Source organism: Varroa destructor, unplaced genomic scaffold (genome assembly GCF_002443255.2).
Source record: "Varroa destructor unplaced genomic scaffold, Vdes_3.0 BEIS01000002.1, whole genome shotgun sequence".
Lineage (NCBI taxonomy): Eukaryota > Metazoa > Arthropoda > Arachnida > Mesostigmata > Varroidae > Varroa > Varroa destructor.
The window spans coordinates 20,501,889-20,523,496 of record NW_019211455.1 but is presented as its reverse complement, the minus strand read 5'-3'; the positions used below and the strand labels follow the sequence as shown (position 1 = coordinate 20,523,496).

The 21,608-nt window shown below is 41.1% G+C and overlaps 1 long non-coding RNA gene across 1 annotated transcript in view; it reads right to left on the bottom strand.

The window, feature by feature from the left end:
- The window catches only part of LOC147757495 (uncharacterized), a 76,089-nt gene that overhangs the window by 48,885 nt on the left and 5,596 nt on the right, over window positions 1-21,608 (bottom strand). Inside the window, exons 2-4 of the long non-coding RNA XR_015320923.1 lie at window positions 1,540-1,972; window positions 1,363-1,460; window positions 533-684 (exon numbers count right to left, since the gene is read on the bottom strand). This is a non-coding gene — a long non-coding RNA (uncharacterized LOC147757495). The remainder of the gene's footprint in view (window positions 1-532; window positions 685-1,362; window positions 1,461-1,539; window positions 1,973-21,608) is intronic.

Below are 21,608 nucleotides of genomic sequence, written 5' to 3'. Positions count from 1 at the left end.
TATCGTTTTATCACAAACAGTATAGGGTCTGATGAATATTTAGGAACCCGCGGTATTACTTAGAGGCGAAAGATCGAATCAACGTGCTACATACGTTGTTCTAATACAACAGCTGAACAAATGCTCGAAGCTAGGAAAAAGTCTTCCGAGAATACGCTTTTGAGAATGAATGATGAAAATACGTAACTTGATAATAAAAATCGCATAAAATTTATTTAAAATGGAATAATATTTTCATGTCAACTTAATTTTTTTGCGATAAAATTGGTAGGAACAACGAGTTACGAGTTCTAATGCCATTAAGGTACGGCGCAATAACTTCGATATAACAATAATTTTAGCCATCATTATACCGATACGTAGAGATTCAACGGCATCTAAGTTCACTGCTTGAGTGCATTTCGATAAAAGCCAACGTCATCACACATTATTCCATAAAAAAACCTAACGCCAATTAATGTCGTCATATGTCTAGACCTACGACCTGAAAAAACCAACTCTCTATACAGTACATGATAATGTCTTTACTTACATTGAAGTCCTTCACTCGTCGTGTACACAATTAGCGAATCATCTTATTGAGCAAAAAAGATCCGTCTGTTGGGAAGTTTGCTTTGCGACAGCCACTGGACAACCAATGATTCGAGAAAGGACGAGGTGCTTCTTTTGACCTGCTAGGTACTTCTAGCGATTTCAGTGAGAGCGCACGGCAAAAAAATAGAAGTCGATAGACATAGGCATTAAAAGCGTCACGTGGTGAAAGCTCGTTGAATTATCTTTAGTAAAGGCCACATTGATCTACCTACGTGGGAAGATAGTGCATCATACGAAGATAACTTATGGTACCGTCGGTATCTTTTATAGTCGTAAATTAGTGAAGATTAATAATAATGTTATAATATGTTTCATATCTTATTTTTTCTTATCGTCGTCTTAAAAAAATTGTGGTGACCAGGCATTGAGGGCTTTATTTTGGAGAACGGAAAAACGCGCAGATGTCGTATATGCAAAGGGCGCAATATCTACATGGAGTCTGTGCAGTTATTATTGTTCTTGCATAACTCTAAATTAAACTAACATATTGTTTTTGCTATTATTTTGTAGTTATTAGATTATATGTGAATGCTATCATTTGAATGGGCTAGCACTAGGTTGCCTTAATTTACCAGATCAGTCGTATTTCCTCCTTTAAATAAAAACCTTCCTTCATAAAGCGTAAAGTTTCTGCTTTTTTTTTTTTTTTTAATTACAGCTCTTTAATTCTTTCACTCTCTTTTTCTTCTTTCCCGCATACGATTACTTTTCTAGCTGCAGGTACTTGTTTTCAGCTAAGCACATCTACTTCGCGGAGTCGTTACTTACCACTAGTTGAGTCGTTAGCTCGCTCTTCGAAGGTATCTACGAGCTAGAAATACCACCACGATGACGTTGCCGTAGAAGAGGGTTCAGACAAAATCTGGCTGTAATAGAAAACCAGTCAAGGAATGAGAATGCCGAGTCCACGAGGGACTTACCGCAACAACTACTAGACCTACATACGTTTTTTTAATTCGAGGAACGGGCGGACAGCCAGCGCAGAACATATCACAAAGGCAATGAGGCCCTAAAACGGGACCGCGAAGCCTTCGGTGATGCCTCGTTCGGACTATTAGTTTAGGCTGCCTTTGAAACGAGCACGGTCCCTTCTGTAAGCAATGACCATCATCTTCGGCCGGAAGCACCTCATGACGCTATGATCCAGGACGGACAAGCTAGACAACCAGCAGTTCGGCTTGTAAACTTTCTGGGGCTGCTCTCTCTTCATTAAAGTATAACGTGGACGTGATGGTTTGTCTTGTTGTCATAAAAGCCGTTGTCGTCGACGTTTCTCCCCTACTATACGTTCAATGTAACCATGTAATTTCTTAACACGCGGCTCTGTACTTCTTTGGGGGAGATAGAGGAGTCTTCATATGGATGATGCCGACGGCAACTGAAAAAGACGTTTCAACAGACGACGCAAAGAGGACGAACGAAAAGAACAACAGATAACAAATACAACGTTAAGGTGTTTACATAACAATCGATTGAGGGCAAACAGTTTATATAATGTGTAATTACAGGTATAACATGTAACAAATGTTGACTATTTGCGACAAAACACATGCAAATGGTACTAGAAAAGACGTCAGTAAACCTATTCACTCATTTAACTCCACGGTTCCGTCTGGAATTATGCTACACTATTATTTTATAATTAAATCAAAACACGAACGGCTTTGATGTTAAGCGTTCGTTTCGTGTTTACCCATCCTTGGTTGTTTGGGTGCTAAATCTTCGAAACAAACGGCAAAAATTCGACCAGTCAAGCAATAGCAACTCACACTTAGAGATGTGCCCTTCACGTGGCTTCTTGTCATTTTTGCTTTCCGGGGCTGTCAAGAGATACTGAAACTAGCTAACAGTCCTTATGTGATACTTCGTCGTATATCTAGCATTCGTGCTATATTTCTATATAATTTCGTAATGCTGAAATTAGTAAATTGCTAACTCAATGTTCGGTCAGCGAGAACGAGCCGGGTTAGCAGCTTGCGCCCATAGTTGCAATATTTGGAATTACATTCGGTGCATGAGCAGACTAATCGATAGCTAGGACAATTTTTACTACCGCATACATCTGCTGTTCTGGGTCGGCACATTCAACAGTAGATCATTCTTAGTTTTCCACACGTTTCCACTCTACTATATGTAGATTATTCATTCCACTTCACTACAAAGTCGTCCAAGGTTTTGAAACTCGTCATTCTTGCGTAGCTGCGATCACGCAGATACAGGCACGACTACGTTATGTAATAGCCTTTTTTACAACTGAGTTTCGCTGTCAGTATTCGTCATTGTTTTAGGCATTTCTATATATTCCGGGCTGTAGTCGCAAAAATTGCTAAGAAAAGGTGCTATTCGGTCCGGGTGCGGCCACTTCTCTAGCTGCGGCTGGGTCTAGTTAACCTATCTACTGTTAAAATAGCCGCTTGCCGGTTCCCAGTGCCAAGCCCTGGCCAGAGCGTGCGCCGTAGAGACTGAGCGTTGCTAAAGTCTTCGATTAAAGGACGTTCTCTTAACAAATCTTCTTTTCTTCTTTTTTGCCCCGTTTGCCAGTCTAACTGGCTCGGTCGTCTGTGCTTGACAGCACGAGCTCGCCTAGCTAGTCAATCCAAGGCAGAGAGGGCACCGCCGCTTCCGTTGCCGCTGTCTGCTGCGGAGTCGGTCGGTAGACAGGTTTTGTCGCTGGCTTCAGCGAGATGGTCTGCTGGGTGGGTAGACGCATGCATGGACACAGTCTTTTCTGCCGTGCTAATTATCTGAGACGACACATTTTTTATACGCGTATAATAGATTCTGTACTACTGTTGCTGCTTTTACTACTAGCACCCCCACAGTGAATGAACAGCATCCTAGCGTGGCGTATTTGGCCAATGCGGATCGCGTTGCTTCACAACCTTTTGACAGCCATACCGTATATCCAAGGGAAAACCAAATAACGATCACAGGTGTTATCAGTGGGCAAGGAAGGAGGTGAAGTACTGCCTTGTCGCTACCTAATAGATGGATTTCAGCGCCACATAGAGGAAAAGAAAAAAGTAAAAACAGGTTAGTTATTGAGGTTTTACGTGCATATAATCCCTGAAGCTTTCGAAATGGAATTCATTGCAGCTTGCTAATGAAGGACGCATTGGTACCAAAATATTACAGGAAACATGCGGTTAAGACCGAATCTCTCGGATATCGTTCGAGCCTTGGCATTGGCATCGCGTGTTATTACCTCTAGTAAAGCAGTTTAGCCGATTGATGATGTTTTGCAACTAATACAAATATTGGCCGAATCGTACGGACACATTTACGATATCACTTACATTTTCTACTGATTAACCAGCGTATCCAGTGCTCCACTGAGGAAAATATTGATTCACTCTAATGTCTCACCTTATTATTATTATTATGGAACAATGTAAAACCAACACAATTTCTATTATCTCTCTTTTCATCGACGATAACTCCCTACTAAGTTATCAAGAGATCTCTTCAAAGATAAGGGTATAAAATAGAAAGTAAGTTTGTTTCGAACGAACTCGAACGGAGCATTATGAATCTGTGTCAGCTTCTGAGAACACAGTGTGTGATGTTAAATAGCAATTAATTGCTTTAGCTTCATTCAAGCGATCGACCAATTGGCCCATATAGAGATCATTCTTGAACCGATACTTCTAACGTGGCGCCAGAAAGCGCTGAGCTGGTTTGTGAGGTTAAACTAAGCCGACCATTTTGGTAGTGGGAAGAATTTCCTCAAAAGTCCTGACAGTTTCCTTAGCTCGGGAAAGGGGGTATTCAGTGAAGAAGTGAGATAGACTTAAGAGGCAGGATTGCATGTTGCAAGAGGACCACCTGGTGCATACGGAACAGGTTGCCGATCTGGCTAAGATTACATGAGATGCCTATGCAGCTGCTTGTCATTCATCCTACATAGATTTCGTAATGGCCCCCATTACTACATTGGTTCGGGTCAATGAACGATTGCGGAGGTAGGGTTTTCTTATGATTTAACTGAGACGAATCGACATGCGTACGATGACAGATATCTACGTACGGACGCAGTTCGGCTGATGATGCAGGCGAACAGAGGCTTCGGCTTTAGCAGATAGGAAAGTTAGTCCGGCCGACATCGTTTTGACCGAAAGATTGAACTCATTGATTTCAATTGACAATGCCGAAGTACGGCTAAAATCATCATCTCGAAATATCTTGTCCGTGACAAAAGCGAGAATTGGTTTCAGGGTTCGTAAACTTCGCTATATGTCGTCTGACCTGTCGCAATATCTATCAGCAACTTACAAACTTGTATACTGTACATGCTTTTAATTGATATTTATAAGCCAATAGACTAGTACAAATTATCAAATAGTATTGCATTCATATGCTTAGAAGTGTAATAAAATCAAAAACTGGTTATTTTTTCATTCTCTTTAAGGCAATACCAAAAACGCTTTTAGCACTACTTTAGCTAGTCTGTTACCATTGGCCAACTTTGTTGTTACAACGGTTGTTTGTTAACACGTAATGATGACCAGTTGTGGTCAAACACCATTCGAACCCCCCATTGCTACTGCCCTCCTTCGGTGGCTAAACATAATGCATAGGCTGGACAGCTCTCTCACATGCGTTATACTCGCGATGCTTTTCATTTTACTAACGTAAACGGCCGTCTCCGCGTTTCTTTTCCCATGTTCAAACGTTTCGCCTCTTTCTGACGTTGCCGGCAACGCCAGCGGGAACAGTAGGAACAGACGAGCCCGTCAGACAAAACCCCCAGAGCAGCAGCAGCAGCAGCAGTAGTCAACGGGAACACAACGGGAGAACAGCACTGCACAAACCGCAAAAAGGCAGCCAGCCACTTTGAATTTCAAATCAGCCCCTCACTTCGGTCCTCCATCGGGGCCTGGCTCGCCCCGCAGTTTTCTGAACCTCGTTTAGGGACACCCGTAGACTTAGTGCAGTTCCATTTACTTTTACCTCTTCGCAGTAGATCTAACGATGTTTTTGCTCCAAAACCATACAAAGACTGAGAACGATCCTTCCTCCGCAGGTGAGTGGGTACAAAGTGATAGATAAAAAATACCACCAAAAGCAGATAAAAAAACAAAACATGACTGAGTGAATGTCAGGTTTAACATTAGGATTACATGCGTGATTGTATGACGTTAGGTTATAGGTTCGATGCTTGGATCGGTATGGAATTTCGGTGAGGCTAAAAGGCCTAAACCTGGTCTCTACCTGTCTAATGGTCATGTTTTGCTTTAAAGCTTTGAATTGATAAACACGCATCAGAACGATGAGTACATTTGGCTTATAGTTTTTAAGAGATGTATGTAGACATACAGATGTGAACATCTGTTCAAAGATAAGGGTATAAAACCACTACACCCACTTACAACAGTGCACGGCCGATACAATGCTTTTCCGTAATGTTGTGTGTATGAAACTGAATGTCGTTACCGAATCTGTGACCCGCTTGACTTTCTTTTAATTATAGGTCACCTATGATGGGCATGTTCTTACAGCCAGATTTATGAACTTTTATATTTTCATGTAAATGTCTTTATGGTCCATATGTTGGTCCCGATAAGACTAGGCACATGAGACTTTCTAAACTTCGAAATACCTTTTTGTTTTGTTGGGGCGGCATAGTCTGCGTCTAGGTGTCGTGCCGTTTTATAAGCCTGTTGGAGAAGCCCCAAATGAGTCCAGCAAGACTTTACCCTAGCTGGACCTTTGGTAGGTGAAAGGCCTTGATGGTATACTAAAGAGGTAATTTCGAGAGCTTGTTCACAAAGTAAAAGCTAACGAAAGCGTTAGTATTATCTATGTCGGTTATTTTACATTACATATCTGAGCTCTTTCACCATATATTTATCTGTATATATATATATCATCTGCGCATTGAAATGGTAGTCATTAACGTACTATCTAATGCTAAACATGTACGTACCTGTACCCTTCCCCCTTATAAAGCCTTTACACTAACGCCGCAGCGCATGACTTGTCATCAATGCGCTTTAGATCAGAGATGACGACACAGAAGTTGTCATATGAAGGCAATACGATCAAAGTAAAGTTGAACAATTTCATACTAACCTGATCCTTCCGCATACCCGTGAGCACTCGAGTAAACTATTATTTAGTATATTCTGCTAAAAACAAGCTACTTCTTGTATTTTACTACGGTGGCGCACAGTTGTCCTAAAACCTTTGCTTCCCGCATTGTATTATATTTTCTGTAGAAGGCCAAATAAGAAGCCCAGCTCAAACAGTTTCGTAAGCATAAATAAAAAAAAAAAACGGACCATCGATATAACAAAGACCTTTTGATATTTGTTTTACATGTGATCGATCTCAGCTCAGCCTAGTTCCTTGTGTTGATTCTACCCTATTTGATTGAGAAAGAAAGGCACTCGAGTTCACTCTCACTGGGAACTTATACCCGAAAGGCTAATTTATTACGAAGAGCAGTATTCTTCGGTCTTCACGATTAATGCCACACGACAAAGCCTTAATGCGTAAGCGAAATATCAAAGGCCCACTTAATTGCCAGTCCTATCCGATCAATAAAACACCCATCGCTTCGCCTTTTGACGACAAATGATCAGGTTGCCAAGAAAAAGATTTCATTTTGCGCATGCCCCTTTTCTCTCGAATGAGCTCACACACGTAGTTGGTATGGCGCCATTGCTAGATTATGCAATTTATGTTGCTTCACTTTTTCCCACTGCTGACGATTCAGGGAGATTTAGCAGTGTCAGCGAACGCGACAGGGACAAGCTGTTGGCGCGCCGATCCCCAAGGGAAATTTGAAAACTTTCGTCGGGCACAAACTTAGCCGAAAATGCATATTATCATAGTTTCTTGTTTGAAGTCGCCAGCTTTATAGGCCGACCTGGCAGCATCTGCCATTCGCGTAAAAATCATTTGAAAAATAATTTACGCGGAAACCAAATACCGACAAAAAGCCAACCGAAAGAAAGAACGCTACCGAGCAGTGTGGCACAAATGGTACAATATGATTGGATTGTATATGCATAGTTTACACGCAATCCCAGTCAGTACGTTTCATTTTATTTATCAAATGGCAGCTTTTCTGAAAACGATCTTTGTGCCATACGCGTACCGACAAGGCAGGCATTCACGCTTTTTTTGTGCCTTGAGGTAAACGTCTCCTGTTGGTTGGCGTGATGGGTTTCTAAAAGGTGCGTCGTAGCCCTTTTGAAAGTAACGTTATTATTCGTACGCTCTACAGCAAAAGCAGATCTCGAGGGAGAGGCTTTAGTGACGGCGCTTCTGAGTGGACCCCGATGACAAAACGTTTGCAAGAGCACATGGATAATGATCTCAGCGACTGTTGATCGACATGAGGCCAGATTTGATTTCTATCATAAACCTGTGTTTTTTTTCTTCGGATAAACTCGCTGCTGGACGTATTGACGCTTGCGTCGAGCGCAACAAACCCTGTTCATTTTCTACTATTCTCACCGAAGGCAAGATTGGTCCTAGATACAGTTCGCATTAACCTTAATAATCTATCTGGGCAACATTCAAAACCGAAATGCAGCTCTGAGATTTGTGAAAGTTCTACAAAATGACGCGTGCACAAATACCATGGCACACTTTCCCCATATTGTTTGAGTAAAACAGCTGACACTTATTTGTCATCACCTGTCCTAATGTCCCGATCAGACTGACCTCGTCGCTACATGCGCGCTGAAAGCTATTAATCTTACACGTTCAGTTCCACAATTCCGTCTCCGTTTAAATATTCTAGGAAAGTATTTATTTTCAATAATTGCTTTTATAAAAGGGGCACTCTGTCGAAGTGGTCGTTATTCGTTGCATTGCTAATTATCTTTTCTGGAGCACAGATTATTAATCTTAAGATATTCTTTTATCATTGCAATAGAGAGAACATCGCTGGAGGGATTATTTTCATTCAAAAACACTTTTGCCGAATATAAAAAAATAACGGCAGCAAAAATTCTAACAAGACCCTAAACAGCCAGGAAGATGGTAGTATGTAGCTGTGGAGAAAAAATAGACATTTTCGAGAGTGGGCTACAGTCCTGTGGATTTAAAATACCGAAACGTACTGTGTAGAATAGCCACGTAAAATCCTTGAAAATCAACAGATGTTTCAACAACAACATCACAATATTACGCAGCTATATGTTCATCCTACGAGAACGTCAAATCGCAATTTGAAGTTTGATACATCATAGCCATTGGATCAAAAGTATACTATTAAAACCATACGTGAGCACCTGTGCTATGAAATGGATCATGAGACAGGATATTCTTGTGGTAGCACAGCCCGCAACTAGTGCGCATTAGCATCCGTTGTGGCCAACGACATGGTTGGGTACATTACCCATTGTCAGACTCTTCTAAGCATCTTAGAAAAGGGAAATCCTATTGAAGTTGTCGGTGGGATCCCGGAGACCCTCTATTCTTTAGCTTGTCTCTCGCTTGTCAAAATGGCTACTGACCGCTGTCAACCGTTGGCCGTGGCGGAAGAGCAGGACCAGAGTAAAGCGGCAAGACATCAGTGACGGCGAAGACGACAAAAAATGAAGACCAGAACAGAAGTCTGCGAAGGATAGGGATGCACAAGGGAAAGGCGGCGTTGGCGCCGAGGTGGATAGCAGCAACGACCTCTAATGAAGGCCACTGGGTCCTCTCCTATCCTACCTACGGTGTAAAAGAATGAGCAAGAACGCAATAGAAACGAAGCTTCTGTAAAAGAAAGGGAGAAAAGGACGAAGGGAGAAGGCAATGGAGAGCGAACTAAAGAAGGATACGAAGAGGAAAGGAAAAATAGCAATTTATCTTTTTCCCCCTTGTCTCCCTACTAACCTTTTCTATAACCCTGAAGAAAAGAGCCTAGGCCTATATCACCTTGCCTTTCTACGCTGACTTCACCTATTCTATATACCTCAGATCAATGGTCGAACCAACACCCAGACCTGAAAGAGTAGGGGCCAGCCGATAGCAAGAGAGAAAGTCCCTTACAAAAGATCCTCTCATGGCCTTGGCTGACGTCGTCGGAAGAACGGACTGCTTCCCTTTTTAACGTGACGCCTTCCTCATAATAAATAGCGTTTTCCAGCCTCGTCGCTTACTTAATAATCCCAGAACGCGTTGAAGCTTTCGCTGGTCTTTGCCGTTGGTTCAAACGTTGCTGGTAGTTGTCCAAGGAAAATTGATTAATTCACTATAAATTGGTACAGTGTCCGCTCTCGCCGTGTGCTTTGCTAGAAGCTTTGTTTTGGCAACAACAAACATTATCAAACCCATAACCAAAAGCTTTTCTTTGGATCATCAACAAAAGCAATTTGCGCGTCTTTGTGGACATGAGGATATAGGAAATATTCTCCAAAAAAAATCTCCTAGGAGATTTAACCGCGCAATTCGATGAGAAAATCACTTCGCTCGTCAGACAAAAAAGTTCTTCGCGGCCATTTATCTTATCGCTAGCAAGGACTGCTCGAATAATATGAAGTTACAACCTGCACGTGGATTAGATTTAATAAACGTAAACACACTTGTAATGCGCGTGTAGCATTAATGCAGCTATAAATTTAGTTTCCTTCCCCCTATGCTCCCGATGCGCCTCCTAACCGAAAAATAAGTTTATTCAGCAAACCAAACTGGGTATTGTTGAAAATTTCACTTTTGCAAGAGCAAAATTTTCACTATCGTCGAGAAAGGTTGACGTTTTGCCTTGCCACCCTGCCATTGACAGTACTGGAAGGCTTCAGTCGTACCTCAATCATCGAAGATTTAGGAAAATACTTGAAAACGCGTGTATACGGATTTGACCAAATGTGAAGGTTGATTTGCGTATGCATCTTTTCTGCTGCCTAACATCTACTTCGTTCACTCACGCATTATTTATAGTTGACAATTTGTTGTCTCCATAAGCATTTGCTAAGCAATTATCTATAGATTCTATGGAGCGTGAAGTCTTTATTTGTTTGAAGTTACACTGATAGGACGGTCAGAAGTGGGAGAGAAATAGCCAGAAAGAAAAGCTGAGGAATTGAAGATTTGAAACATCTAAGCCGGAAAAGTTTGCTATAACAAGTAGAAAAACGTGGGCTGAGACATCTCTAATTTGAGGGTCCGTAAAGTCTAGTGGCCAAAATATGTGGATTCACACTTAGCAGTGTTATATAACCCGGTCACTTGGCTATCATGTGTCCTTCGCCTGGCTTGTGTGTGTACACATGAGCAATCTCGCTATTAGACTTCGCAAAAATAAGAAAGCGTTTTAACGTAGTCTACTGTTGGGTTGAGATCGGATACCGCATAAAGTGAGTTGAAGTAGACTATCATTGCGTATTTTGATTATAAATTAAAGTTAGAAAATGAATTCGTCCCCACGAGTATCTCTAGTCCTTATTCATCTATTGCACATGTATATTGGCGAAGGTTTATGGGTACCACGGAAGAAATACCTCTCATTGTTTCTTTAACTTGTTGCTTATGACAGCACTTTCTGTCTGCGAAGATGTTCTGCGAAGGTATTCATGAAGCACGAAGAACACATATTCAGAAGAGCTGAACTGGGACGCTGACAGCGGACTGATTGACGTCAGCTCAGCGTAACTTGAATCGTGGATCGTAACGGTGAAAGTACCGAATCGAATCTCAAGTCAAGTCTCGGAGAAAAGGATGCCGCATCTCGTATTTTTAAATGTTTCATTTATTTATTTGTTATGTTCGCTACCGTATAGAACAATATGATTACAACACTGCAAAAACTGTAGTGCAAATGTGGTGATGACCGTGACCCATAAAGCACGAAGTGGGCTAGAACGCTTGCACCGAATGCCCGATCACGGTTGCCTCGAAGGTACACAGTTAGTATTTCTCAACTTAGCTTAACGCCGCTTTTTAAACGTGCATCCGTTCACAAAATTATACGTGAACTAGAATAAACGAACATGTACAACTGCAAGAAAGAAGAGCACGCGGTTCGGCTGATATCGACCCGACTACACCCAAATCACAATACATTGCCGGAACAGACGGAGCGGCTAAAAACAAAAGAGTAACTCACGACAAATACGAAAAAGACACAATTGTGTAGACGTAGAAGCCGTTTTTGAATGTTAAAATATAATATGTACGAAAGAAGCTTTTCATATATATATTACGTTTCAGCTCAGTCTTACTTTTTAATGTTATGTAGCCGCTTGTGACTTATGCTACAGCTTAGTGACCGTTCACCAACCCTGAACTCTGCAAACGTTATTTACTATGTTTTAATCTAAACCTGCCCAATTTCAGTCCACTTTCCCCTATATGCAGACTTCAAAACAACTAACAAAAAATTTACTTAAAATTTGCAGGAGAAGATGGTTTTGAAATTTCATTATGAGCGCTAAAACGAACGGGTAATAAGAAAGCTATAGAGATAGCGAAAGAACACAGGCACTGTACCCACATTAAATACTATAGGTCATACATTCTACATGCAGGAAACACGTGCATACACATCACTAAATGAACAAAAGCCGAACAACCTTGAGGAAATGCATCATTTAATATGTCATATACTGTATAAGACAATTTAATAATAATTATTGCTCTATTTTGGCATCCCTATGTTTTGAAATGCACGTTTCGTATGGCCTTTAAGCATACCATCAGGCGACTACGTACCTGCACGAAACGTCTATGGACCTGGAGTACGACGTCTCCCTGATATTATCATGCACATGCCCACGTTAGCCCCCAAGTTATCACGGGACGTTATATTGGTACCTACATATATACAATGTTGCTTGCTGCACAGACCAAAAACTAATATTTAAACAAATCAAAATTTGAATATATACGAGATCAGTTTATATAGCACTATTGTCTTTCTGATATATTGTTCTAAGAAAAAGAAAATAGTGAAAATAATTATTACACGAAACTCCTTCATATTGGTCCTGACATTATCAAGTCGTTGGTATACTTTGTACATATGACACTGATGTACAAGTTCACCATTGTGGTAATGTACCACCGACTTCTAATAGCGAAAGAAAATCAATAGAAGTTTAGATGCCAAAGAATAGTTTTGTATTCGAGCTACGACGGCCATTTTGTCTTTAGCCAGTCCTATTTTCTTATGATTTTCATTTTGCCAATTAACTCATCGAAGTTGTACAACGGCCCTAAGCCATATCAAACATTTTCAGAGCTCAAAATCGGTTCTTCGTTTGCTCAAGTGAAATGATGATTAACTGTAGCATTCATTTCGGATACTTCACGATGCTCTCCTTCCTGCCACATCTCCAAGGGCGTATTCATTCATATTTACAAAATCAACTAGCCATCATCATAGCAGCATCGTGCTGATCGGACATGATCGTCTCGATGTTCTCATGGTCCCGCACCGCTGGTTGATTACGGCCAAAGGCAATTATTGTGTCGACGGCACTCTCAGCTCCAGAACGATGGCATAGTGTCGCTCCTATTGATTGGAAATTAAAGGACAGGAGTAAAATCAAAAAAGCTCTTGGTTAATTAGAGGGGGGCCGAGGCCATCTAGGCTATTCGAACCGCCTCGTTATGGGCTACCATGTGTTAATGCTCCCTTCAAGAAAGCATATGTCTAGAGAAACAAAGACAGGCAAAAATCAGGGTCAGAGGGCGCTGAAGAAGGTTACGTACGAGATGCCGGATTCGATTGGTTTCTAGGCCCGTACAACCGTAGCACTAGCAACCACCATGGCCGTGACGTTTCAGTTTTCTTAGATCGCGTTTTGTGCTGCAGATGACGTTCTCATTCGGCGAAGAAACAAATCTTTCTAATAAATCGGCTATTTTCGACGTATGATCGGGATTCAATTCGATTTAAGTGAGTTTTGTAGGGAAATAGAATGGAAGGCGTCCAGATTATTAGGGTACGGATGAATGCGCTTTTCAGGGACGACATTGCGAAAATGGCCAACATTTCAGTGGGTCAACTCCGCAGAACTCTAGTTTATTAGGAGATCACGGGGCAACGGAACTGTAAGTGTTTAGTATGCAGTGGGTCCATACACAGGTATATCGTCGTCAAGAGAACGGTATCCGTCAAACCCAAGCTTGCTTGCCATAGGAACCGAAACGATAGTCCTATGCCAGGTCATCTTAGGATCGATAATACTCGTTGAATTTCATCTCTTTTCTTTTGTTTTTAATATTAAAATCAATTCGAAAATACTGGTGGAAATACGTAACGAACATCATACAACTGATCTATCGCGTGTGAGAATTTTCATTTTTTATGTGACAACAAATGTACAATTGCTTGTCCATAATTTGAAAAGAAACTGCATTGAAAAAGATATGCGCTCACTTCTGCACCTCAGCAAGCACTGTGTAATCAGTGCTCCGAAGTGGATAAGTAGAGTTGAGTTAAGAGTTCCGTTCGTTAAATTAAAGGGTCGAAGTTATTGACCATTGGCTATAGCGCATCTTAGAATCTCCAGACTATAATTTCGAAAACAAAAAATTACATTTAATAAATATTGCTCATTATTACAAAAACCGTTTACAATTGAATGCGTTAGCAGGAAGTAAGCGACATAGGTCAAATAAGCAAGAACATTGGTAGATTTGATGCCCTTGAGAACGCGCCGAATGATGGGACAACACCTAACTTGATTTGTACGTGAGGTCCAAACCTTCTGAACATGGGGCTGTACTTTACATTCCATTTTCAGTGTAAGATCCCGCACTATCGAAGCCTTTTAGGATAGTAAAACTATACAACTATCGCAAAAACCCTATTTATCTCTACCGTAGATTATAATTTTATACTTTAATAAATTTCTAAAAACTACGTAATAAATTTTACTGTTGCTGCTTCCGCTGTTCACTCGGCCGTTGTTGCAGAAAACGTCAGTGACACTCTCTTACCACTCACAGCCGACAGCGACTTCCCTATAGCTTTACAGATCACATCGGCCATTTTCTCTACCGTTGACGATTGACAAGGCCGCTGGTAACAACTGTACCTCACTTCCGTAGATACATAAAGATGCACGAATGTAGCGGGCTTCGCTTGCAATCATCGTCATCAGATAGGGCTGCGCTGCTATATGCCACTCCGAGTGTGGGAATAGGAAAACTAACTTTTGCTACTGCTTTATGGCAGCGAGGCGGCAAGTGGTGCGAGATTTGCTATGCGAGATTGTATTCTTAATGTATCGCAAACGATTTTGTACGCGGGTCACGTTGAATCGAACCTCATGCTAGTCTCTGCCGCTACTGCTGCGGCTGATATTAGTATAGCTATTTTCTACCGGTTCCACAAAAATCGATAGTTTGTTGGTAGACCGGCTCGCTTTTGCGCTCAGATACAACGCAACACCCCTTCACCGAACAAACGAATAACACACATCGTCAATCTCGTGTTGATGTTTCTATTGCCGACGCTGCTAATGCAGCAGCTACCGCCACCGGCCGAACACCTAATTCGAAACGAGCGCCCTTTGTTCAATGAGACAGACGACGAGACGAAGTAAGAATACTGCTAACAGAAACAATGTTCGGTATTGAACCGTCTATGAATATCAAACAGTAGTTGAATAGAGTTGAGCTTGTCGATCGGTCTAGTGAGATGATGACGATCGGAGCCTGAGATTTCGTTGAGGTGCTGGCGTATATTTACTATAATGCATCGACATACGGATCCGTAATGGGTTTTGCATGTAAGTGCAATCTAACCGCCCGGACATAAACCGTGTTTTTTTATTTGAAAAAGAAAAGAATCCTCTACGGGATCGTAACTTAGATAATATTTTTCCGTTATCAAAAAAAAGCGACTGTGTACGAACGAGGTCTACACTCCTAAGAGTTCAGGAAACGTATGAAGAGGGTCTTGGTTACATGCTCTTGGTCGTATTTTTCAACCTGTTCCAAATTTGTTTGTTCATAACTCGTTGGCCAACTGGATTTCACTGACCAATCATCAACTAAGAAGCTATCATTCATTGATTTGAACACGTTCATAGCACAAGCAGATATATATGATTACTACCTGTAAGGGTAAGGAAATGAAGCGTCGCTCTCTTTATTAGGTAAATAGTATGCAATGTAGTAGTATATGGCAAGTAATATACTTCAATTCGTACACTACGTTAGTTTATGTATAGTGTTGCAAACAAAAACACCACGTCAATTGGGCGATTAGCACAGTTGAGGGTATCGCAACCCAGACTACGGTAGCTGACCACTTGGTCGACTGGTAGGACAGCCGCAGATAAAACCAGGAACGATCCTTTTACTAGGTTCAACTAAGAGCTTTAAGGTTCAGATCAGGACTTGTCACGGTTCTTTGTCATCTATCCCTCACGCCGACAGCGCACTCAGTTCTACCACTGACGCTGGCCCTCGCACGACAAGAATTGCGTGCGTCACTTGGATGACTGTTGATCTTTCATGTTCACTTATACTTAACGCTAACTTGTATCAACATTAGCTATATGTGGCACTCTTCCCTCGGAAAGCCGGAGCCCCTACTCGGTCTTAATTTTCCTATCTATGCTGGCTGATATCGGTATGAACGTTCGAGTCAAATGGCGTCTCTAGAAATAACTTCTTTCGACTATATCTAGTCTTCGGCCCTAGCTAATTAAGAATCGATACCCGTTCTCTAAACTTCCCAGCGTTTCAAACTGAGATCATAGTAGCGATTACTTATATTTACTCAATATACCGCTCGATGTATCATCGGTATACCTTCAGGAGGTCATCAATCGGCAGAACTATATGTGGGCAGTACATGTGACGTACAAAAGTGGGTTCACGATGAAGTACACGACCGAACGGCCCGTCGAAGGCGACCTAGCGAGGATTGACTTTTTCGAAAGTTCACTCTTAAATGAACGTGCGATAGACGAATACTTCAAACATGTACGTGCTTCGCGGTTGTGGATCCACCATGGTCATATATGAGGCATAACGGGACAGCGAGAGATTCTTCGTCCCCTGGCTAGCCACTTAGCTAAGCTTCCCCTTATGAGAAGAAGAGCTGCTGATTATTTTTTCAAGTTAAGGGACACTGAAGTACGGGAAGCGTGCACCGACAACGAAGATAAAAGGGTAGATGGCCAAAGAAATTTAGTTCAAAAATCGTTTATGCCTCATGCATGAAGGGACTTGATAACCGCAGAGCGGTTAGTAGTCACAGCCGTAGCTGCGCTAACGGAAGAAAATTAGGCTGCCATGCCTAGACGAAAGTTATAAACGCCCGTTAAAGCGACAGACAGAGAACTCAAGCGCACGACCAGGACAAGCGCTACTGCTTGAAATAGTCTGGATTCGCTGACTACTGACAAATTTCTGTGCATTGTATGACTCAACCACAGGTTGTATTGAGTTTTACATTTTGCACAGACGTCACGCATTGCTTCAAGTGGTTACAGTGAATACACAGCCGTCGGGGACGTTTGAACTTTCTAATCAAACGCACACTAACTGTATTCCGTATTTATATCGTTGAGTTAGATTGCTTTGTAAAATAACCTTCGGACGTTGTTTAGCAAAAATCCAAACATTCAGCCATATTTGGATCAGCATATCGAAGTTTAGCATCTTTTACTTTTTAAACTGATTGTGCCAACTTCAATATATCACATATTCCACTCCATCTAAATTTTCTCACGAACGTTCAAAGAAGACCTTGTTTTGCAGAAGTTGTCTGTCGATACACACCGACGAACAGACACTCAGTGATCGGTTATTTTATCTCATCGAAGTTATACTTCGAAGTTAACTGCTCATAGTAGGAGATTCAATAGAAGCTGCTGTAATTATCACAGTCGTCCTTAACGCACAAGTGCAACTCGTTACGTTACGTAATACGTTATTAAACCAATGTAGAAGTTAATTTTGTGCAGTTCTATTTGGTTTTTCACTGATTCATATCCTCAACTTGTACCAGTTTTGTTATTGAAACCTATAACCGAAATGGTTAGATTTACAGTTCATAGCGCGATGAACAGTACAAATACGTTGGTTACCCCGTATTATTCTGGATAAATTGCAATCACTTAGAATCCTTTTTAATGGGATGCCACTGAAATTGTCCGTACCGGTACAACAGTGAATTTATCTCCAGGAAAAGCCATCATCGAGGAGAAGCAGTACACAATTCCGCAGCTTAAATCTGTTTTTTACTTGCTATTTGCAAAGCTCAGGATCATTGAGGATTCTATAGAGACAGTAGCAAGTTTTGTGTTGTTCTCTTCCGGCTGTTGGAGCCAGATTCGTACATACTAATAATACTGTTTCTAGTACCTTGAATTATCCGAAATGTAAATTTCATTTCGTTGGTCGGCCTGTGTTGCCTCACGCCTGTCAATCTGCTGGAAAGCCTCCTAACAACCCCGCAGACTCACTTATACTCCCTCCGGTTTCCTTCTGTTTGTTCGTTCTTTTGTTTCCTCATACAAACAGCCAGCACAACAAGCTGCCGTATTAAACCTTACTTTTCCCTTAAAATAGAGATTCTAAAGCCCAAAAATAACTGAATGTTTACTACTAGAATAATTGAATAGTTTTTCAGTATCATTTTAACCCGACATGTCGACATGGTAAATTTTAGTGCGCTAAGTTCAAAATTCCCATAGCATGCTATGTTACGGTTAACGGTCGCAATTTACACAACCATACTTTTGATTTAAGACGTTTATGGCTAGAACCGTCTGGCAAATCTGAAACAGACTGACAGAGCCACGCGAAATGCTAGATACATAGTGCCGTTACTCTCGATTGGCTAGGGGAAATGGTCCTTTACATTTACAACATTTCACACAACAAAACTCTACAGGAGTCGGAATGTATGCTTCATGCAGGATTTGTGTGATCCGTGATACTATTTCTAACAAATAGGCTGAACTCAAGGGAATCAAATACTCACATACATAAAAACGTGTGTCTCGCCTTGGAGGAAGGCAAATGATGGTCAATTGGAGACCTTAGAATGCTATTTTCTACGCTATCTATAGATACGCGCTATCAACGTTGGAGCGTTAAGGTGAAGTATCGAATATAGCATGATTAGGGTTGATAAGGATACCGGAAAGAACTAAAGACAACCGGGTAGTGACCGTCAATTCCTTAACTAGGCAGCTCTCCATCATATCTTTGTAACTGGTGCCTCTATCGTAACCTAACCTCCTTTTATTCGATATATGATACCTGCCATTCTACGATGTGGCTACGTCTATCGACTTGTCATTAAATGATATCTAATTCGGAGATATATATATATATATACTCTGAATTAAGTGCGATAAGCGACTGTCAGCTATCCCTGGTTTCGCCTTCGCCTGGCCGCCTTGTTTCGCCGACACCTGATAGTAGAACGAAAAAAAAAATAACAGGTTTGTGTAGAGAGACTGTGCAGAATAAAAGATTACTATATTTATCATCGTTTCTATTGTTTAGATATTTATTGGAAGACTAGGTGTTTAGGTCTGACTCGGAATTAAGCCACCTTCGTACCCTTTAGATAAGTACGCAAAAACCGTACTATTACGGTAGCGGAATCCAGATCTGGCTCAGTTGAAGTCATCACGTCTGTGATTTAAACAATGAACGCGCTTGCATTTCACAGTATGTTTTTCTTTAAAAAAAATACAATATATTGATTATATATGACAGCAGAAAGAAGTAATTATTTACCATAGATTAGAATCAGTCTTTAAATTTAAGACAGCGAAGCCTATTAAATTGATATAATTGATTGTACTTGAACAGTATTTTGTACGGTTATGATCTAATAATATTATAGAATAGAGGTAGTAATAATATAATCGTACTTCGGGTAAGTTCGGTGTATACGGACGATCAAAATACAGGGTAGGCTACTGTATAAATGCAAGTTAGCGTTCTCAAGTCGCCACAAAGGTCCTGGGCCTACAAACACATTTAATGCACTTGAGCTACTTTCATCTAAATCATTGTAATAAGGCAAACTCATCAATATTCATGTATGCTGCCCCCCAAATCCAGTCCCCATACGAAAATGGATCATAGTTAAATTGACTAATCACTGATAAATCACCACCCTCACTGTACTGCTACAATGCATGCCCAGTAGTATTGTTACATACTATATAACACAATCGACTATCTCTGGGTGGCGGGCTCGTCACGTAAAGGTAACAGAACGGTTAACATTTTTATGCTCATGTGAGCATAGGTCATAGGTGAGCACAGGTCCTAAGGCCCTAGGTAACCAGTGTAATGCGTAAGTCACCCGACTTCCAGTCTAAAAAGATACAAGACAATGCGGATCGGAGGGGAGGTCTCCAATGCAAGAGGTATAATTCTTGCTGCGGTTTGCTTTGAGCACAGTCGCGTAAATCACTCTGCCGTATCTCGCAGGCATGAACCACAGCGAGATTATGGTGGCTTAGTGCCGCTACTAACTCAGGAGTTGGCATGAAGTACGTCACCGTCATGCATTAAAGGTTGGTGCTCGGGTCGCAGACTCTGTGAGGTCCGTGGAAAGGTCAGGGAGCAGGTTCCGTGAATTTATATGGGCGTACACCTAGGGCCCTACAACGGTTGAGGATTTTATGGTGGTAAGAAGGGACATAAGTGGGATGAAAATTTCGCTCGTAGAGTACTGCTCAACAATGGCATTGTAGTAAACGCGATCATTAGCACGTATTTAATTGTTATTTCTACAATGCTGTGGATGTAAGCACGTATGTTCTGGACCGCTATTTTTAAGAGCTATATTCCGTTCGCTCAGAAAATAGTAAAAGTCTTTCTGTCGCGACCGAAGCGTAAGTTAGCGACAACTCCTTAAGGCGCGGCTGAACGACAAATTTGTAGGCCGTAAATTCATGTTTCGTCTTCCTCTTGCGGAATTTTTTTGCCGTACAATTTCCGATCATAAACATTCGTTTGAGAAAGCTTCGTTATTCAGAATAGGGGGTTCAGCACGTAGACCCTAGAGCCGTGAAAGCATGTGATGGGTGCAAATAGCAGAGGGTGCATATACTTAACGGACAACCGAAAAAACCGAATAGTAGAGAGACTGATCGCTACCTCGCAAAAGTGATTTCTGTCAGTGATGCGTATGTGGGAGTACGCTGGTCAAGGCCTGTTGAGCTGTCTCAAGTGTTCCCCATACCAGCTTTTGTTGTATTCTTTGTGAATAGAGTCTAGATTAAGACAAGGGCTATGCGTAAACGACTGCAATCACCATAAAAATGGGGAAACGCGCCAGTAAACGCATAATGATTGGGTCAGCTTGAAGTATGAAGATGGGTCATCGCTGCAAGTAAATTGTGCTCTTCCTGAGAGTATTAATGTGTGCGCTTTTGGGAATGAAAGGCTTGAAGTTTTTAGGCTTTTCGGTAGAACACATTTCAATCACGGCTTGAATGGGTGGAACAAGATCAAATGATGGTTTCAAGGCCCATATTTTTCGAAACTTCAGAAAACAAATTCTCCCAAACAAACCATTGATGACTAGATTAAGCATAATAGAGCGAATCAAAAGTCCACACCTGTCAGGAAACATTCAGGAGACTGTCGTCGTTAGGTAAATACTAACATCCAGGCCATTAAATATGTAACGATCTATTTAGCTTCGAAGTCTCGAATTATACTACCGCTGGATAGCTCAGACAACCTAGCAGAAGCCCCAACGTAAGTAACCGTATAGTATTGAGTGTTATCTTGAGGAAGTAACAAAACAAGTTTAGTGTGCGATTTTTTAATGATATTGTATTGATAACACTGACCGTTGACGAATGGATAAACAAAAAAAACTGACTGTACAAATTAGATTTTTGAAACGTTAGCATTTTTTTAATGAAGCTTTATTATTAGTAAGGAGTTTACTTTCTAACTAGTTAATATGCTCGCGTTAGTTATATCGCGTTATTATAATCATCTAAAGATTTGTAAAGTATATATATATATATTTTTTTTTTTAATGATGCCTATACTATCGAAGATATCAAAATACTTCAGCCATTTGCATTTTTAGTTCAAGGTGCACGAGGAGCGTGGCTCTC